The 21,772-nt window shown below is 40.5% G+C and overlaps 1 long non-coding RNA gene across 1 annotated transcript in view; it reads left to right on the forward strand.

Annotated features, from left to right (window-relative positions):
* Positions 1-12,955, forward strand: part of LOC147916274 (uncharacterized) — a 39,374-nt gene extending 26,419 nt beyond the window's left edge. Inside the window, exons 2-4 of the long non-coding RNA XR_015553202.1 lie at positions 5,789-5,923; positions 7,104-7,315; positions 10,301-12,955. This is a non-coding gene — a long non-coding RNA (uncharacterized LOC147916274). The remainder of the gene's footprint in view (positions 1-5,788; positions 5,924-7,103; positions 7,316-10,300) is intronic.
* The last annotated feature ends 8,817 nt before the right edge of the window (positions 12,956-21,772 follow it).

The following is a 21,772-nucleotide window of genomic DNA, read 5'->3' on the forward strand; positions in this document are numbered from 1 at the left end:
ATTAAATTGTACTTCATAGACTTGGAGTCAGGTCTCTTGAATACAAGATGCAAATTTATGCAACATATGCAAATCACTCATGTTCTCAAATTCCATGAACAAAATCTGGTAGCCTTGAGATAAAAAAGCCCCTGCCAAGCATCATCTCTTCTAATTATTGCTTAATTCCCCCCCCCCCCCTTTAACATTGAACTAACGCTGTCAGGCTTGGCAGAAACCGGTAGAAATACAATGAGAGTCGGTTCTAAATAGGAAGTTCCTTAAGGGCAAAGGCACTGTAATCTTTATTTTATGTTCTCCAGTGGCTCCTAATATACTATTGAGCACACGTAGGCTTGCATAGGGCACACCACCACCAGTCCTGGCTACTAAATTACGGATAATTCAGAAGAACAAAAGTTGAGAGCCCTGCAAGCTTTGTAAAACACGGCATTTAAGTCTTGGAACGAGGAGATGATAACCTGCACTGTCTAATACATGTTGCTATATAAATTCAAGTTAATTAAAATTAAATAAAATTTTTAAAAATTCAGTTCTCAGGATAGCCACATTTCAAATGTTTAATAGGTACATATGGCTAGTGACTTTCTTATTGGGCAGCACAGATATACAGAATTTCCGTCATCATAGAAAGTTCTGTTGGATAGTACTGATCTAGATCCTTGCTACTCGAAGTCTGGTCCTTGGACCAGCAGTATAGCATCACATGGGAGCTTATTGGAAATGCAGGATCTCAGGCCTTACCCCAGATCTACTGCATCAGAATCTGTATTTTAACAAAATCTCTGGTTGATTCACATGCATATCAGAGTGAGAGACATTGGTCTAGATCTAGACTAGAAATCAGTTGTTCTCAAATTTTTGCATGCATCAGAATCTTCAGGAGGGCTTATAAAACACAGATTGCTGGGCAGCAATATGAGAGTTTTGGATTCAGTAGGTGTATTAGTTTCCTAGGGCTGCTATAACAAATTACCACAAACTGGGTGGTTTAAAATAAGAGAAATTTATTGTCTCTCTCACTTCTGTAGGCTAGAAGTCTGAAATCAATGTGTTGGCAGGGCCATGCTCTCTCTGAAATCTTCCTGAGGTAGGGAAGAGTCCTTCCTTGCTTCTTCCTAGCTTCTGATGGTTTGCAGCAATCTTTGGTGATTCTTGACTTGAAGCTGCACAACTCCAGTTTCTGCCTCCATCATCATATGGTCTTCTCCTCTCATATCTGTGTCTCTGTGTCTGTCTCTTCTTCTTTGAAGGACACCAGTCGTAGAGCATTAAGGGCCTACCCTACTTCAGGATGACCTCATCTTAACTTAGCTAATTACAACTGCAATGACCCTATTTCACATTCTGATGTACTAGGAGTTAAGATTTCAACATATCTTTTTGGGGGGACACAATTCAATCCATAACAGGAGGTCTAGGGTGGGACCTGAGAATCTGCATTTCTAACAACTTCCCAGGTGATGCTGGTGCTGCTCCAGGCATCACACTTTGAAAACCACGGGTCTAAAATATCTACAACACGGGACTACACAGAACTAAACGTTGGATTATACTATAGAAATAACTGTGCTTAACTTCCCAAATGTGCAGAATTCCATTTTAAAACGTATTTGAAAGATTGCCATCCAGTCTGTGTGTGGATACTTCCAATGACAAAGTTCTCATCACTAGCAGAGCAGCCTTCTCCACAGCTATGCCTGTGAAAATTCTCACCCTTTGAACTTTCTGAATATCTGATATATCTAGATATATTTAGACATCTGAGGGCAGCTGAATGTCTCAATATTGAACTCTACATTTCCTCTATGTGAGAGAGTTCTCAGAATCCTCTAGATTCTTGCTTGCTCCTGAGGGCACATTTGTTGAGGCTTTTAGGGGTGATAATCATGCCTCCCTTTGGTTATGAATTAATTAGAAATAGACACAGGAATCCAAGAGATGAAGATCAAAAGGTCAGCCTTATTTCCAGTAAACATAGATTGTAGAGTAGAACATGGACCTTGATCACAATCAGCCTTTTTACTAACCCCTACCTAATTGAATTTATGTGACATAATAAGATACAGAGAAGCAGGACAATTGAATCTACACCACTAAGCAAGGTTTTGAGGGTAAGAGTTACGGTTATTACCACATAAAGAAAGGCACCACCACTAGAAGATGACAGGTTTCCTGAAAAAAGAGAATGGAAAGCTGCCTAGCTTCTTTTCCCCTAAACCCACCCATCCAATAAGACTTTCCTTCTCCTCTGGTCACCTATTTAGCATCCATTCCCACTATTTTCCTCCTTTCAAACAGAACCCTGAGGTTGTTTACAAAAGCCCCTTCTTCCGTTGCCCAAATATCTCAGGAAGCTCACTCTATCCTCAAGTCAAGCCAATCATAGTAACTCTAATCCCCTTGCAAGTGATTGGTTCCAGAATTTAGGCTTAAGCCAATCTGTGCATGGCATTTTTCCAGAGCCTGCTGTTGGACCAGGGATGGGCATGTGATACAAACTAACCTAATTAGACTGAAGGTGAAAACCTTTGTTCAATGGTTGGAGAAGAGATTTTCTAATGAGGAAGCATTTTGTCCCAGGAATGATGGTAGCCAACTTCTAACCACAAGAGGAGCCAGTCTGAAGAAAGTCTTCACTTAGAAACTGTAAGGGTTCAAAGAAGAGCAGAGAAATAGATCCCCGGCGCCAATTATAACATGTTGGCTCTACCTTTGGACTTTTTAAATTATAAAAGATACTAAATTTCCTTACTGTTTAAGCTAGTTATGTCAGTGTTTTTGTCATTTCCAGGTAAAATAATTCCTACCAATAAAATACTCAAATATTGTTCTCATGGGTTAGTAGAAGTTGCCTCATGGAAACCTAAAGAAATAGGACTAAGTCTGCACCCACTAATCCTCCATTTTAACTCATGAATGCTGCTCTTTAAGTATGTGCCCTTCACCAGACAGATTACTTCAGACACTGTGCGACCATCAACTCCCAGGACTCAGCACAATACCTGCCATGGAATACACTCTAAGCAATCATTTCTTGAACAAATGCAGCTGGAGACTGCATTAACATTTTTAGCAGACACATAATAGTTGTTATATTAAGTTCAGATAAACTAAAATCCTAGAACATTTTTATATAAATTGATGTCAAAGCTGTCTGTCTCCACCCAGTATCTGAACAGTTGCATTGTGTATGTAGTTTTCTTTTAAAATTTTTTAACCTACATAAAGGCCTTGATATTTATTGCTATTCAGTTGTATCTAGGAGATTCCAGCCTAGGTTGCACTGAGTTGAGATAATTTTTAATTGTGGTCCTTTCATTTGTCATGTCAGCTATTCTTCCTATTCGAAAAAGATGTACATTCCTTCTATGACTTCATGTGAATCAAATAGCACAATGTTGACTGAAACAGCAGCAAGAAGAAAGGACTGACTCTAGGTTCCCTCATTGTTTGCCAGAAGTAACGACTCTCTATCCCTCTCCATGCATTCCTAACTTGGCTGGTAAAATAAGAACTTCGGCTCTTCCAGAAATGTCAGGATCCTAACTTCTACCACTTCTAGTCCACTCCGTCTCTCTCCAGCCATGCTTGGTGATTAGTGAATTTTGGAGAAGCCACTGAAAATGCCTGACTGAGTCTTCTCTGAGTTCTTTGAAGTTGCCTCTGCTCAGAACACACAAACTCTCCTCCGCCATCAAGCACTGAGCTGCCCCCTAGGGGGAGGCCTGCGGTGGTCCAGCTATGCCCGAGACTGGATAGGAAAGTTTAACTGTGTGAGAGTTGGAATATTAGGAACTATTAGAGGACAGATTGTGGCACATAACTAGCCATGTTCTCTCATCAGTTTTACCGAAAACAAAGCTGAGGGTTTTTTGTCTATGGGGTGACACATGCATTTATTTATCCATTGCTTCAGACTTGAGACAGGTAAGAGCAATTTGTTATTAATTAACTGTTCTCAAAGCGCAATCTTGAACAACACTCTACATTTGATTGTTCAACGACTTCAAATCCATCAAAATATATTACTATTGAGGGCTTCAACATAATCGAGATTGAAGTAGGTCTATGATATTCCCCTAATCTGACAATTTAATAGTCCAACTAAAAAGGAGAAAAGGTATGACTTATTTTGAGCAAACTCATCCTAATTTGAAATGCTTATTGTCTTAGTTCAGGCTGCTATAACAAATTACCATAGACTGGGTGGCTTAAACAACAGAAATTTATTTCTCACTGTTCTGGAGGCTGGGAAGTCTGAGATCACAGTGCCAGCATGAGAAAGAGAGCCAGGGAGGCAGCAAGGGAGGAAGCAAGATCGCTGGTGTCTCTTCTTATAAGGGCACTAATCTCATCATGATGGCTGCACTCTCATGACCTGATTACCACTGAAAGGACCCATCTCCAAATATTATCACATGTGGGTTAGGGTTTCAGCATACATTCAGCCCATAGCAATTATTATGTTCTTTTAAAAAGTAATAAACTATCTGTTGATTAGCAAAATCTAGATGAGCATTAAAATGAATCAGCCTCCAAGTTACACACTTAAAGTTTCCATGATTCCCCTTTCTGAAAATCAGACTACTTCTCCATATCTTGTCTTTGAAGCCACTTCCATGAGCCACAATTCCTCTGAGATTTCTGTGGCTGTCAAATGGCACTTGAATTTCGTTCAGTCCAATGGAATGTAAGTCCCAAGGTCCAGAGACTTGAACTCATAAAAACCACCAGGTGAACTCCTGCCAAATTTTGTCTCTTGGGAAAATTAAAACAAACTATGGTAATTGTCATTCCAAGTTTTCAACTCTCTATGAGAGATTCAGAGATCCATGGTTAGCAACAATTTGTTATTTTGTTGAGGCATTTGGCTCTGGCCCACTCTCATAATGGTAGGTGGCATCAGCTTGCCTAGGTAGTGACAGCCTAGTAAACTGCCCAACATCCCCATCTCAAGTATGTGTTCTGACTCTGTCCCATCGCAGTGATTATAACTTCTCCATCTTTATGAAAATGATGCTGAAAAAAAACTATCTCCTATTGTGATGGAAGTAAAAAAGGTCTAAAAAAAGGATGATATTCTTGAGTTTGAAAGTTTGTGAAGGTCTTGAGTCAAATGTCTCATAAATGCCAGGGGACTCAGGCATTTTGGTGGCATGATGATTTATTGAAATAATTGATTTGTATTGCGCTCTCTGTATTTTTCTCCTCCTTTCATTCCAAGAAGATGGTTGGGCCACTGGTTGGCTGAAGCTGTTTCAGAGTAACTTTGCTTCTTATCTTCTGTGAAAGGCTGAGTATGTTGAAAAGGCTATGTTAGGAGTTCTAGAGGAAGGTCAGAGAGAAGGAAAGAGAAAGAGATTTTTCTCCAGACACAGAAGGGTTAGAATTTGTTGGGTCCATGATGCCCCTTGCCAGGAGAAGTGGCAAGACCACAGGGTGTGGCTTCCAGCCCCACTGAATCCCACTGCAACAGAGAGCACCAGGCTTCTACGGACCATGTGGGGTGAACAGAGAGAATAACAGAAAAGACCACGTAGCCCGAAGATGAGGTACTTTGGTAGAGATGGCTAAGTTTCATCAATATCTATTTCACTCTCCTTCCTGGGGCACACAGTTCAACTCTATTTCTCTGCCAGCCCCCTTGCATGTAAGTGGAGCCAAGTGACTGTGTCTAGCCGATGGAACGTAGGCTAAAGTAGTGTACACCATTGGCCTGGCCCTTAAAGACGTCCTCGTGATCTCTCCATTGCCACCTCTAATCCCTTTCTGCTCTGAGTGGCAGGAAGCAAAGGATTGCAAAGCTCAGAGAATGACTAGAAGAGCCCATGATGGAAGGACCGTGGATCCCTGAGTTACCACTTGAGGAAAGCTGCCCAGGATGACCTCCTGACCCTGCAACACCCACACTGGACTTTGTGTGAGTACGAAATAAACCTCTTATCTTAAGACACTGCAATTTGGAGGTTTTTTGCCTAATAACTAGGTTTAATTACCCTGCCTAATTCAGATGTCTTCCTCCTCTTTCCCATGCAACACCTACGCCCCCCAAATGCTAAAATCTTTAGTAGAGGAGGAGACCCCAACAACAGCTGAGACTGAATTTCTCACCGGCTCAATGGGATCCTGAGAGTTGCATTTCATTTGATTTAAAGAAAATGCATTACTTTGAAACAAGACTTGACATTGTAGAGTAAGAGTTTTACCTCATTTCTCCATCTGAACTCCTCTTCCTTTCTGGAAAAGACTTAAATTGAGGAAGGCCTCTCTGACAGACAAGACTCCCCAGCACACACCTCACAATGATTCTTCCTGCCAAAGTAGGCATCAGCTTCATGACCTCCCAACTCCCATCCTTTTATTTTCAGCCCTTCTCAGTCCCTCCAGGGTATGGGCACAAGCCATAAAGGTTTGGATAGCAAAGAGTTAAGGCTTTCTTTCAGGTCTTTTCCTTCTTCAGTCAATTAATTAGACTGAAATTTCAACTTCAGTCTGCTCTGCTGGTTTCTAGCTAGTGCTGTCACCTGAAATACCGCTCGCCACACATGCGCTTTTGACAGCAAGAGCCGCTCAAAAGCCTCTCCACACCTCTATTCCAGGAATAATCCAAGGAAAGGGTTGATACCTGTGAAAGCCGAGTGCTGAAGCCCTCTCTGTCCACCGCTTCAAAAGAATAACTACCCTCAGTCTGCCTTTATTTTGTGTTATAGCTCTTCTTTTTCAATGAAAAGTCCCTGCTCTCTATTCATTATAAAGAATAAAGAGCTTTTCAAGTGTGAGTTGCTAAACCCAGAAGGGAACAGAGCTATTTTTAAGAGGGTTTCAACTCTGAGCTGTTACACCAGGCCAGCCTGCCAGCAGCAGAGGTCTTCCAGGGAGGCCGAAGGCAATCGCAGCCTCTCTTCAGGAGGGGATATTCAGGAAGGAAACTCTTGGGGCAGAAACATTCTAGCTCTCTGGCCCACAGACAGCCCTGGTGCCTTCATACCTGGCTCCTCTAGGCAGAACCTCGCAAGGGGGTCGGGGGAGTATTTTTTATTCTCACCCATTTGAGCTTTGCCTGCTGCCTTAGGTTTCTCACATCTACTTCCTCCAAATAGGAAACAATCTGCTTGATTCTCATCCGGGAGCACAGGGAGGAGGGGGGCCGCCTTTATGTCCTCTCCTATCTTCGTCAAGCCATATGCAACTGGCAGCCACCACGCTTCTCTCTGTGGGAAGAGGATAATCAGAGCTGGATTCCCGAATGAAAGGAGGAACATGCAGAGTCGCCTGCCTCTCGTCCAACGGTAGTGGAATCCTTGTGGCCTGGGTCAGTCCAGAGCTCTTCTGAAGTCAGTGCATATTAGGGGCAGGGGTGGGCTCTCAGGTTCAGAGTGAGAGGACCTGGGTTCGAGTCTCACCTCTCGGCGTCTCTGTTCCCTTATGGTAAAATGAGGATAACACTACCGTCCTCTCAGAGGTGCTGTGGGATGGATTACCCATCCTCATGTGGGTGTAGAAAGGATTGTCAACCCTGCAGTGTCACACTCATGTTAATCATTGATCTGAGGGTGGGGAGATACGCACTCTAACTTCTTTTGAGACCAGAAAATGGTATTGCTGGATGACAGAGGAGAGATTGACAATTTGATAGAAACTATTCATGATGCAGGAGGATTGAGATTATGTTTTCTATCTTCCCAATCCATTAAGCTTCTCCATCAGAGAAAAGGGGCAGGGAATTAAAACTAGTCAACTGTTTGGTAGGTTTTGGGAGTAAAAGACATGCATGTATACTAAAATGGTGAGAGGAAACAAAAATGATCAACTAATTTCATACAAAGAATGGTTAAAGGAAATAGAGAAACTTATTTGATTATAATACACTTTGTACCATAAACGTACAGAGTTTACAGAGATAGACTTTAATAAAAAAAATTTTTTAAGGAAAAATAATAGCCAGAAAAAATATAGGCAAAATAGGATGATTAGACCTAGGGGAAAAGGTAGTACACATGTATGTAGGTGATAAGGTTATACTGTTACAAAGATCGGGCAACCAATTAGGCTCTGAGCTTCCAGGAGGCCAAAGCAAAAAGGGAAATATGATGTTACCAAATTTATATCTTTCATGAGGAACCCCCTACTGCTACCAATTCCTCATCCTTTTTTTTATCATAAGACTCATAAGCATGGATATTTATCTTCAGGAAGAGAACATTTAGGGAGTTTCATTATGGCCTTCTTCAAGTATTTGATGGGCTGCCGAGTACAAAAAGGAAAGATTGCTTTGGGCAATTCCAGACTGCAAAACTAGAATCAATGAGTGTAAGTTAAGGGGAACAGATTTGGGCTAAAAATAAAGAACTTTCTAACAATTAGAGTTATCCATAAATGGAATGAGCTGTCTGGCAAAGAAGTGAGCTCCCTGTTACTGGAAGTGATCAAACAGAGGCTGGCTAACCATCTGTTAAGGATAAAAAGGATTTGTGCATAATGAGAGAATTATGCAACAACATAATACAAGGCTCTTCATGACAGTCTTATTTATAATAGTAGGAAAGAAAAATAGAGTCAACCTAAATGTCCAACAATAGGGGATTAGTTAGATTATTTATGGTACTCTCATATGATTTATTTTTTACAGATTTTACAGATTTTAAAAATCAATAAAATAATGACATGGGAAATGCTTATAATCTACTACTAAGTGAAAAGAAGCAGGCTACTAAAATAGCATATATGTTGATACATTTGTAAAGAAAACTTGTGTATGAAAAAATAATACTGAAGAGTATGTACATGAAATCATTAATAGTGATTATCATTAGTGTTTGAATTACGGGTGATTTTCCTCTTCTGGACTTCTCAGAGTTTTCCAAGTTTTCTACTTTGAGCATTTACAATTTATGTAATTAGAAAAAATAAACAGGTAAAAAGAAAAAAAATTCCAAGCGTCTCTTATTAATTAGTAGTTTAAACTAGATGATCCCTATAGTTTTTCAAACTTAAGATTCTATGATTTTTATTTTAAATTTAGGTTGATTTTTTCTCTTATAAAATAACATTTTAAAAAAAAATATTTTAATCAAATATGAACACCTCCCTATCAAAAAAAATTTTGGCTTAAATTATGAGGTTTCAGTATAATCTAATGCATTTCTGATTGCTATGGCCATTTTCATCTGAAGTCTCTTTTGGAAATATGTGGGATATGAATTTTAAAGTCTGCATAGTAGAATAGAAAAAGCTTAAGAATTAGAATAAGACACCCCTGGGTCTCAAATTTTGGCTCCACTACATACCAGCCTTAGTTTCCTCAACTTTAATATGGAATTATTATAATAGCTAAGATTTGTAGAAGATTCATTTTGTGCCAGGCACTGTTTAAGTGTTTTACATGCAATGGAATCCTTAAAACAATCCTCTGAGATGAATTCTATTTCCTTATTTTTCAGATGATAAAACTAAAGCACAGAGAATTTCAATCTCTTGCCAAGATCAGACAGCTAGAAAGTGATGGAGTAAAAATTCAACCTCAGTCAGTCCATCCTTAGCATCTATGGTGTTAACCACTATGCTATAGAACCTCAGAGAATTGTGGGAGGATCAATTAGATTAACATAAGTAAAGTGCCTAGCAGAAGAGTGGGCAGTCAGTTTGTTAAATTTCTCTCTAAACTTTTTCATAGCTGTTTGGCCCCAGAAAGACTTTTGATTATCTTCCCCAAGACCGCATTCAATCAAAACACTGGGGAAATGTGGCTCTGGGGTAGGGAGTCTTACAACCAGTTCGTTATTGATGGCACTTATGTCAAACTCAGGGATATTAGAGATCATATCCCGCGGGACTCCATTCTGGGGCTGATTCTTTAATATTTCATCAATGATTTACATGGATAAAACAGAAAATAAGCTCCTAAAGCTGACAGATGATACATGCTGTTAGCAGATGACACCCATCGTCAGTTAGGAAGGCTAGCATCCAGGACAGGATTAGAATTCCAAATGGTCTGGCAAGATGGAGAAGAGGTGGAGGCAAAAAGAATGAACTTCATTAGCAACTAGCAGAGAGTAATCTGTTTATTAAGAGGAAAAACATAGCAAGGGCAGTGACTAACAATGAATGATCGTTGCTGGAAAGAGTTAATGGTTAAAGTTGCTCATAAGCTGGAAATGAGACAGAAACTCAAATATGACTCTGGAAACGGGCTGAAAAAATAAGACTGTGTTGGGGTAAATAAATTCCCCATTATATACCATATTTTAAAGACTCTTCTCTGAGTGCTGTGTTTTTTTCCTCAATATTGTTCTAGGCATCTTGGAAAAGGCACACAGAAAGCAAAGGAAATCTTGATGACTGTGAAACACAAACTGAAGAGATAGTGAAGGAACCGAGATCTTTTAATTGAAGAAGACGAGTTAATTGCCGACAATTCATTTAAGAATTGTTTAGTGAGCAGCATCCATGTGCCAGCCTTTGTGCTGGGTGCTGGGAGACAAAGGCAATCAAGACCTGGTTTCTGCCCTTGAGAAGCTCAGAGACAAGAGGATAATCACTTTTAAGTTTATAAAGACTGTTATTTAGAGCTCTGATGTTTGTGTCACTCCTGTCTAACTCCTTTGCATCTCTTTCTTTTATCTCCTCTTCCTTCCCTCTCCTCATTTCCTCTTCTTTTCCCGTTTCCTTCCCTTCCATAGACTTTAGGTCTGTGATGGGAGCCCGCTGGCACAGCAGGTTAGCCAGGTGTATTCAATGGAGTCCCATCTGAGACTTTGCAAGGATACCAAGCCCCTCTCTTTTTCCATTTCAAGGTATTTCTATAAACTTATCTTTCATCCTCCATATACTCCAATAAAATTGCAGGCAATGAAGCAAGGCTGAGAGAGAGAAAAGTAAGTTCCCAGACTACTAAATAGATCAGTTTGACTGGAGAGAATGCTAGAGTAGATATATTATGAATTTTATAATATTAAAGAATTTGAACTTCCCCTTGTTGATGACAGAAAGTCAATGGAAGTTTGTGAGAAGGGGAGTGACAGGATCAATTTAGGGTTTTAGGAAGAGTAAGTTTATTGTGGTAGATGGAATGGGTTATTTGGAGACAGACCGGAGGCAAGGATTCCATTAGAAGGTGGTTATTAAGCCATAAAAAAAAAGGACCAGAATCAGGCAGTGGAGTTAGAAGAGGCAGAAGATATGTGGAGTGAGAAACACTGTAAAGGAAAAATCAATAAGGTTTGATGCCTAAATAAATATAAGCATCAAAGGAGAGCGAGGAATTGAGAACAACCCACAGGTAGTAGACAAGGAGTTTGGGAAATGAAAATATCATTAACCAAAATAGGGCAGTGGGTATGTGAAGGTGGTTTGTAGTGAGGGAATCATGATGGGTTCAGGGCTAGACAGGTTGTCTTTGTGTTGAAGGAATATATAAATAAAAGCCATATATCCAACAGGGAGCTAGAAATAGGTTTCCCAGGAGATCATTCTCACAGAGGTAATAGTGTGCTTTGGACACCTCCACCTGTATATCCCACTGACACATCACACTCTACATGCCTAAGACTAAACTCGACTGTCATTCACAAACACAAAGCTTAATTTGTGTTTCTCCTCAAGGTTAATCATGCTTTTAAACATCCAGGCTACCAAACTCAGTGTCATCTCTGGTACTTTCATCTCCCACCTTTCCTCCTCCCACAAACAACTAATCACTAAGACAATTGATTCCAAGAGCCAAATATGTTGTGTATAAATTCCTATCACCATAGTTAGTATTTGCATGACTTGTTCCCTTAACTATCACAGTTTCATAACAGGTTTTCTTGACACGTAAGTCTGTATTTTTCCACTGTGTGCAGAATGAAATTCAAAGGCTTCCAGGAATGAACATACCTGTCCAGCCTAATCACTGAGAATATCTATACATCCCCAACCTGAAAAGCCCCACTGGCTTCCTTGTCTTTCTTTAACGATGCCAGGCATTTCAATGCCTGGGGTTCCTCTACTGATGCTGTTCCATTATTTTGAAATAACTTTTTCCACGTAAGGACAATATCTTTCAAGTTCTGAGTCTCATACTAGTCCCATTGTGAGGGCTTCTCTGACCTCCCATTGCTTGTCTCTCTTCACTCATGTTGCTTTTTTTTGAAAGCAAGAGCCTGAACCAGGGACGTGGGGGTAGACATGGGAAGAAGCAAAGGATGTAATAAAAATCTAAGCAAAGGATTATGGGGAAGAGGGACACAGAGAAGGGAGAAATTAAAGATAAAATGACAGTCTTGGCCAGCCCTGGGCAACTGGGGAGAATTATGGTGGACAGGAAAAAAGAGTAATTTGGCTTTGAGCTTGTTTGGGTTGAGATACCAGCAACGAACCCAAATTGAGCTGATAATTGAAAAGTCTTATAGAAATGAAAAGGGTGGTTGGGGCTAGAGAAAAATATTTGGAGATTATATGCAAAGAGATGATACTAGAGGCGGGAGAATAGAGATCTCCAGAGAAGAGTCTGTCAGAGAGAAGGTTGGTCTGAGGACAGAGCTATAAACATGTGACTAATTTCTAAGATGAGAGGAGGAAATCCATCTAGCAAACGATCCAGACAAAGACTGGCCGCAGAGGTGAAATTACTTATGTTAGTTTTCCTAAAAGTAATTTTTTTTTCTTTAAATTTTTATGGGAAACTCTTAATTTCTGAGATGTTGTGCTTCTGACTTGAGGAAACCGCTGATTCTCTACTCAAATTGGGTCTCTTTTGATTATAAATCTTGATAATTAGTGGTGTGAAAATTAGTCATTTTTCTTTCAAAAGAGATATTCCATTCTTATATGAAGATATATAACCAAAACCAACAAGAACCAAATAAATATTAGGCTGAAGAATTTAAAGAGATGGGGGTTAGTAGAGGCTGGTTTTCACATGATCTGATAACATATTGGGGGTGGGGTTGGGGGCTAGAATAAGATGTGTTAAAATGGATTCAATTTGACGAAGTCACAGCTTTTGAAAGAATTTCTCTTTCGCACAGTGGTTCTTTGTTGTTTTTAGAGGAATTTATTGAAATAAAGATATTATAAAAATACATGCTTGTAAAAGTAATTCATACAATCCACAAATATAGAAGTAAATATGAAAGCTCCACCACAATAAACAATTTGGCATCTACCCTTCTAGGCTTTTCAGAATATATACACAATCATATATGCATGTGTCTTTTCTATATGTGACTTGCTCAACTTGCACCATCTCATTTCCCCTAAAAATCACAAGCTATAGCAATTAACAATTACATTAATAAAGGTTACATTTGTATAGCACCTTCACACACATTACATTTCACATGTGTTATATCCTGGATCCTCACTCTCATCTTCAGAAGTAGGCAGGATGAGATATTGGTGTCATTTTATAGACAATGTCATTTTCCCAAAGTCTCAAACTACTTGTGCTGAAGAAGTTGCAACTGGACTTGGGTCCTCCAACTTTATTTCCTACGTCACACTGTTTCCCACCAGGCGAGTTCCATATCCCGGTCTCCCCAGCCTCAGCTGATGTGTCCTAAAGAGTAGGTCAGCTCAAATCTCGGATTAGAATACAATTTTGAACATCACCATGCTGTTGCCTAGTAGTTTTCTTTAGACAGAAAAAAGGGTGGCCTCCCTAGCTTGACCTGCCAAATATCTGGATCACATCTTGAAATGACGACAATGGAGGGTACAATGAAAACTCTACGAGACCCCACACTGATGTCTCTGTATGTAATCCAGCTAATAAGTAATGCTGGCAATAGAGAACATGCTGTTACAAAAAACAAGACAGCAGGCTCAAATGGAGTCACATACGCTAAGCCCCACATCATCAAACTGAGTCTTCATTATAGTTTCGGTTTTCCCAGAAATGGAATCCTAAACCAGTCAGTCAGGAATCGCCTCATCAACACTGGTTAGGTTATCTGCCTGATAGACCCCTGCCATTCCCTAAAGGAAAGTAACCTTGCAATAACCAACCCACTTTTTTGCCTGGTAAAAAAAGGCCCACTCCCTTCTGCCTATAAAAGTCTTTCATTTTGTACAACTCCTTGGAGCTCCTTTCTGTCTACTAAAATGGATGCTGCTCGATTCCAACTGATTTTTGCTCAAATAATCTCTTAAAGTTTTTAATATGCCTCAGTTTATCTTTTAACAATTCTAATGAAGGGAAATTTGGGGGAGAGATGCAAGATGTAGTATGGTAGAAAAAGCGCTACTATATTTCATTTCTGAGAAACATCTTTTTTTCCCACATTTTAATACTTGGAAACAGGCATTCTTCTTACAAATCCATGGGTCTTTGATTTGGTAAATACCAGTACATGGAGACTTGTTAAAACTCGATTATTGTCTAAACTCTTACATTCCCCATCTTGGGCAGGTCATTTAGCCTCCCAGTGTTGTGAACACGAGGTGACATATATAAAGCTCACTACAGGCTACACAGGAGGTGCTCTTAATAATAACTAACATTTATTGAGGGTTTACCCTGTTCCAGTTACTGTTCTTAGTGCATTGAGAGGATTTTCTCATTTAATCCTCACAGTGAACCTCTTAGGAAAGTCCTATAAATATCCCAGTTTTATAGATAAGCAAAGTGAGATTTACAAAGTTCAAATGAATAAGGCTATAGGTCAAAAATTGGTAAGTGGCAAAGCTGGGAGTTGAGCAAGATAGTACAAGGCCAGAAGCTCCCCAACTAACCTTGATACTCTTGACCTACTTGCTACCTATGATTTCACATCACTGTTGTTTTAGGTTCCTTCTTCCTTTTCCATTCCTCTACAGCTTTACTAGCTGATTTTGATTTATTATAAACTCAGATGCCTTCAGGATTATAAACGTGGAACTGGTGAGGGGTGGCAAACTTTAGGGATGGTAAACAATATGACTCTCAGGCTGTACACACACACACACCACCACACTGACCTTTGGAGTACCTTGTCACAGTGGCAAAAAAATTAAATAACACATCAAATTAAACAAAACAAAAAAGAAAAAAAAAAAAAAACCTTGGACTGGCTCTTTAAAAAGTAAAGCAAATTAAATTTATTAGAAATCCTTGCAATGTTCAAAAAAAATGAATTGACTTCAGCTATCAGTTTGGGAACTTCTGTTAAGTCTCCAAAGTAATCATGTACGTTCCAGATGTATTACAGCAGTACCTGCAAAAACTTCAATAAAGCTAAAGGAGACGCTGAAGAGGAGGAGAAGGCAGCCCAAAATGGATCTATAACTTCTCAGAGAGGACGTCTCCAAAATGACATTTTTATTGAGCACTGCCTATCAAATACTAGGTACTTTCTCTTGTCTCATTCATCTTTATCTATCTTCCATTATTTCTATGGAGGAGGGGTAGAAGGTCCCATTTTACAGATTACTCCATTAAGGCTCTAAGGAGTGAGTAGCTTTTCCAGTACACTCCACTGGGGGCAGAGGTGGATGTATCATGAAGCCAATGAAGACCCTCAGTTGTCCTTTCCGAAGTCCTGAATCTGACTTTATTCATAGTTTTGCGTTCTCTTTCTTAAAGAGCATCCTCCAAATTGTGTAAAAGTCATGCTCTCCCAAACCCAGATCCACACCTGTATAGGAGTCAAAAGGCTGCGATAAGAGCCACCTGGAGCACGTCAACCTCTGACTTCAGCTCTCTCCTGGAGAAAGAATGCCACGAACGCCAGGATCTCTGGCCAGCTCCAGGACTGTGGGACTTGACACATCCTGATTTCTTCTGGCGCCCTCCCCGTAAATTTAACATTTAACTCTCCACCATGCAAAGATGCCTGTAGGGCAATGTTGACTATATTTTTGCAGCTTTGGTTTTTCTATTAATTGTGAAGTTGCCACTAGCCTAAGGGAAATGAGATGCCAAAAGGAAGGGGAGTGGATCCCTTCCAGACCTCTACAACTCTCAGATTACACTAAACCAGGAGCAAAAACTCTCTTTAGCATTTGAAAGGGAAGGCAATTGTATTACTAAGCCTCACTCAACCGCCTCCAGACTTTACTCAGCCAGAGAACAAAGGGAAAAAAGCAAACATCACTTCACACCCTTTTTCACTGACGTTAAAAGAGACCTCCCACTATACAAAAGTCCTTCTACAGGTCAGCTTGGGAGTGTGTTGAGGAGGAGGGCACTGGCCAGGGAACAAAATGTTTACCATCACTCTCCAGCAGGCTGCTTCTGTTTTTCTTTCAGCACGTGCACCGGGTACATCTGTCAGAATTGGACATTTTCATCCCCAATTAGCTTGCTGGTGGTCAAATTATACTTCCTTGGCCCTCCTCAGTCTTTTTCAGAGTCTTGATTCCAGTTGGACTAAGAAAGCAGGGCCACCCTGAGCCGGGACAACTCCCTGGGGATGATTATTCATTTATATTCATCAAGTCAACAGCTACTCATTGAACTTGTAACAAGCACTGTGCTAGGCGCTGGAAGGATGGAACAATGCAAGAGCTGATGCTGTTGTCTTAGAGCTTCAATTCAGTGGGGGAAGACTGACCTTAAACAATGAAAGACACACTTCATTATATAATTACAACTGTGATAAACAGTGTGCAAAGAGAGCTAAACATGAAAGTGGCTGACTTCACGTGGGCTATAAGAGAGGGGGCTTCTTTGAGGAAAGGAAGGAGTAGTAGTTAGCTATGTGCCAGGGCAGTTGAGATCCTGCTGGGTGGAGGTTAGAGGGGGCAACAGGCAAAAAGGCCCTGACTTGGGAAAATATGGCCTGGCACAGGAATTGGAAGAAGACTAATGTGGCTGGAGCCCAGAATGCAGAATAGAGCTGGAGACTAGGCAGGAGGGGAACTTCCACAGGGCTTTGTATTCTGCAGGCTTTTCCTTTCTATCTCCAAAGCAATGGGGAGCTAGTTACAGGACTTAATGAGGGAAGTGACTTACGAGGTTTGCAGTGTAGAGAGAGAGTTTTAGGGGGCAAGAGACTAATGCAGGGAGGCCAGTTGATAAGCTATGTCAAAAGTTAAGGTGAGAAGTTCTCAAATTTTAGTGAATTGCCTGGGGATCTTGTTAGAAATGCAGATTCTGATTCAGGAGGTCTGGGGCGGGGCGAGAGATTCTGCATTTATTACCCAAGTGCTGTGTACTGACTTGTTATGATTTCAAATCCATGTTTTGAAAGCTTGTTTTGGACAAAGTTGTTTGTGGTTTGAACTTTTGAATAACTTGTTTTGATGAAACTGTTTTGAAATTGGATGTTAGTACTCTCTTATGAAGCTCTTGCACCTGGAGGGGAGAGGACCCATTATGTCACTGGCACTATAGTAACAGCAGTGGTGTCCATCACATGATGCACTTTTAAGCTTTAAAAACAAAGAGGTTTGACCAGCAACTCAAGAGCATTCAGTCTGAGTAAGGCTACTCTTTGCTGATCTAAGGAGCTCTCCAAAGATCTTGAGACACTTCTTGGTGTGACCAGGCTACTCTTGGTGGGCAGTGGTGTTAAACCATGCAGCAGTCTCAGGAAGAGAAGGGACATCTGTTCCTGCCCTGGTAGGCTACTCCTCATAGGCAGTGGCACAAGCTGTGTAACCATCCCTAGAGTAATAACCGTTGGAGAAGCCCACCTTGCCTGCCAACACTGGTGCCATTGCCTGCTAGCTGTGTGCCCCAGCAGCAAAGGACCTACGCTGGCAGCTGATAAGCCCATCTTTTAGTTGGAAAGATTGACTCTACTGAGAACCAACTTGTAGAAAGGTACACCTCAACTAAATTTTGACTTAATTTTTTTCATCTCCCCTTTGCCTGGAACAATAGTGTAATTAACCTATCATTGGTTTGGAGTATGTTATTTCTTTATTGACTTATTAAAAGACATTATCCTGTATGCCATTGGCTTGTGAAAATATTATTACTATAAATTATAATTCCTGCAGTGAACTTGTGTTAAATAAATTATTGGCAAAGACAATCTCAGTTTCTGAGTATAATTTGCCCTGAACAAAACACCACATAGCCATGCTGCTGGTCCATACCACAAACACTTTAGTCACAGAGTTTTAGATCAAAGTGTTTGCAATGCAGATAAAGAAAAGCAGACAGATTTGAGAACTACTGTGTGGGAAGTCTCATAGGTCTCTGACCTTGGCAACTTGATGGAAGGGGGTGGTATTCACTGCAACAAGATGCACCAGAAAAGAAAGAGTCAGTTTGGGTGGGAGGTGAAAAGCTCAGTTTAGACGTGTTGAGTTTGATGTGTCTTATGACTATCTAAGAAGGCAATGATATATATGGATCTGAAACTTAAGAAAGAGGAGGAAGCTGGAGATATAAATTTAGGAGTTATCAATATGTATATGGTAATTGAAGCAATGAAAATGGATGCTATCAGCCTAGGGAGAGTACAAAGCAGGAGTCATAAACTCAAATTTGGTCTGTTGGCCATCTGTTGGTCTTCTCTTAAGAATCTTGGGAAGAGATGAGGCCTAAGAAAAAACAAGTATGTAACATCTGAGTGGGGAGAAGAAGCCAGCAAAAAATATCTGGGAGGAAAAGGTCAGAGAGATAGAAGAAAAACCAAGTTGCTATCCAACAGTCATTGCCTTTCTTTCTTGCTGACAGAACAGGGTTTAGACATGGAGATGGCTTGAGATCCAGGAAGAGAAACCCTCCCTGTTTCCCCAGAGGCTGAGTTGTGGTTGAACTAAACCAGACATAATAATCTCATTCCACTCTGCCTGTAGATTGATCTAATAGTGGGCTCCAACTAATGAGACAAAAAAAAAAGAAAGTAGGTTGGCATGAGTGGGGATTCATCGAAGGCATTTTTCTTTCCTGTAAAAAGAACAAGAACAAGAAAGGAGCTTCACGGTGCCACTGTTCCCCCCTTTATCCTGCTCTGAACTCAGACATGGTGTTAGAGCAATGTCAGCCATCCTAGGGCTGAGAGGAGATGAAATAAGGCTGAAAACTCAAAAGCTAAGGGTGGTGAAATTAAAAACTAAAAAGTGCCCATGTTGTTGATGACACAGCTGAGCTGCTGAACTGCTCTGGAACCATCACCCTCTTGCCTTTTTGTTAAGTGAAATGATAAATACCCATACCGCTTACGCCACTGCCGGGGGGGTTCTGTCATTTGCAGCTGAATGTATTTCCAACTGTTAATTAGTGTATATTGTACAGTGACACTGTATAGTCACGTGTTGCTTAACGATGAGAATGTTCTGAGAAATGCATTGTTAGGTGATTTCATTGTTGTGTGAACAGCATAGAGTGTACTTACACAAACCTAGATGGTGTAGCCTACTACACAACTAGGCTATATGGTACTAATCTTATGGGACCCTAGTGGTACATGTGGTCCGTTGTTGACTGAGACATTTTGTGGTGCATGACTGTATAGTGTAGTTCCAGAGCTAGAAAGACAGGGTTCAGATACAGTGTTTAACTTGGGACATTTTGTGTGTTTCCTCATCTGCAAAATGGAGATAATAATAGTATCTATCTCAAGAACTCTCATACACTGTTGGTGGGAGTGTAAATCAGTAAAGCTACTTCGTAATTTGGCAGGATTTACTAAAACTGAAAATGCACGAAGCCTAAGGCCCAGCAATTCCACTTCCAGGTAAATCTTAGACTCCTGCTCAATGCATAGAAAGACATGTACAAGATTTATTGAAGCACTTTTTGTAATAGGAATTAGCAACAGTCTAGATATCCATCAGGGGAAAACACATAGGTAAGCTATAGTATATCGATATGATAGTATACAATGGAGCAGTTTAAACAGATGAACTAGCTCTCTCTATATATATCGACATGGATGGATCTCTGAAACATAATGCTGAATAAAAAAAGCAAATTGCCGAGTGAAACATGCAGTATGATCCATTTTTATATACATTTTAAAAGCAGACACTACACTACATATTTTTGTAAATCTGTAAATCTATGGAAAATAGATTGAAGGGACACACATTAGATACACTCAGGGATGAGGGATAAAGAAGATAAGAAAAAATAGGGGTCATGTCTAGACAGATGATTACATCATGCCAGTAACGGAAAAGAATGACTGATTGAATCAATTCAATTCTGTGCATCTGCAGCTCAACCTTAGAAACAAAATAAAACAAAACAAAACATAATAGTATCGTTCTTCTGGGATTAAATGACATAATAGTCCAGTGTCTGGCACAAAGTAAGGGCTTAACAAATGGTGGTCATTGTGATTATCATGATGCTTGCTTGCTGTGCTCTGCCTTTTTGTTTTCCACTGGCTCTTTCTAGTACAACCATCTTAGAAAGATGGGGAGTTTGGTTAGGTACTTCTCTGCACCTAAATTTCCAGTTCTCATTTATTGGTTTGAGGGTGTCACAGCAAAAGGCTTGGTTTGGGCCTGGTCTTAATGTGCACTGAGGCTACTCTAATGGGTTAAAAAAAATGCTACAAGGCACACCCAATGGCAGCCCCAGCCCTCCAATCACCCAAATAAGCACAAAGAGAGGAACACCTTACTGGTCTAAGTCTTTGCATTTTGCATAAGTAGTGTATATTAATCAGGACTAGAGTGAGCAAAAAGGGAAATGTATTCGCGCATGTGAAAATTGGGAATTTCAAGAAAAAAACACAGGCTTCAACTTGCTCAACTGAATTGGAGACTTTTCACTGCCTTGCACCTACTCTGTCAGTTCCACAGCTGAGAGTCTGTTGCTTGCAGTGTCCACTTCCAGGTACCAATTTTTGAACCATTTCTGCAAGCAACTGAAAAATGTTCTGACTCACCTAGGTGGAAAAAGGAATTTATTGGAAGGATACTCTGTAGCTCATGGAATTAAAGGAAATGCTGAGAGCCAGGTCTTGGGAAGAAAGGGAAGCAGGAAGCTACAGGATCTTAGTAAGGAATACATCCTCTTTCTTTAGGTTGTGTCATGGGAATAATCCAGCTCCACCCACCTGGAGTCCTTCTGTCACTCTCCCTGAAGAAAGAGTCTGATTGGCTTAGTTTGGGTCATATGGGGGGCCCTGTGATGACAGTCCTATTAAGACTACATAGAATTGGGACGGAGTTGTCCCCCAAAAGACAAGTTGCTTCCAAAACAAGGGAAAGGATGTGGCATAGCAAAAACAACAGACGTCTACTACACAGCTAAAGGTACTTAACATCTTCTTCACAATTCTATCTCCTCCCCCTTTCATAATCGCAGAACAGGGTTCATGACACGTACTCCTTTCACTAGTCACCAGATCTAAGTCTCGATAAATTAATAATAACTCCACACTGAAAAGGGTCTCAGATCTCTTAAGGGAGTGATTCTCAACCTTGCCTTGGTTGCACATTAAAATCACCTGGGATGCTATTTAAAATGCATACACCCACAGATCCTGATTTAATTGGTCTGGGAGGGAAAGCTTGGATATCAGTAAAAAGTCCCCCAAGTGAATCTAATGTGCAGCCAAGGTTGAGAAGCCCTGGGACAAGCTTATAGGCATAGTTTGCTCTCACTTCACTGTCCTCCTGCAGAAAGTCCTTCTGTATCCTCGAGAGGTGACTGTCAGCTCATTTTAATGATTCCAGTGAGGAGATTATTTTAGTGCGCTCAGGCTGTGATAACAAAATACATAGGCTGGCTGGCTTAAATGACAGAAGTTTATTTTCCCACTGTTCTGGAAGCTGGGAAGTCCAAGACGAAGGTTCCAATAGGGATCAGCTCCTGGTGAGAGCCCTCTTTGCTGTGTCCTCAGGTGGTGGAGAGGGAACAAGCTCTCTGGTATCTATTCTTATAAGGACACTA

The sequence above is a fragment of the Ceratotherium simum genome, chromosome 9 (assembly GCF_057802395.1).
Source record: "Ceratotherium simum simum isolate JZ-2026a chromosome 9, ASM5780239v1, whole genome shotgun sequence".
In the NCBI taxonomy this organism is placed as follows: domain Eukaryota; kingdom Metazoa; phylum Chordata; class Mammalia; order Perissodactyla; family Rhinocerotidae; genus Ceratotherium; species Ceratotherium simum.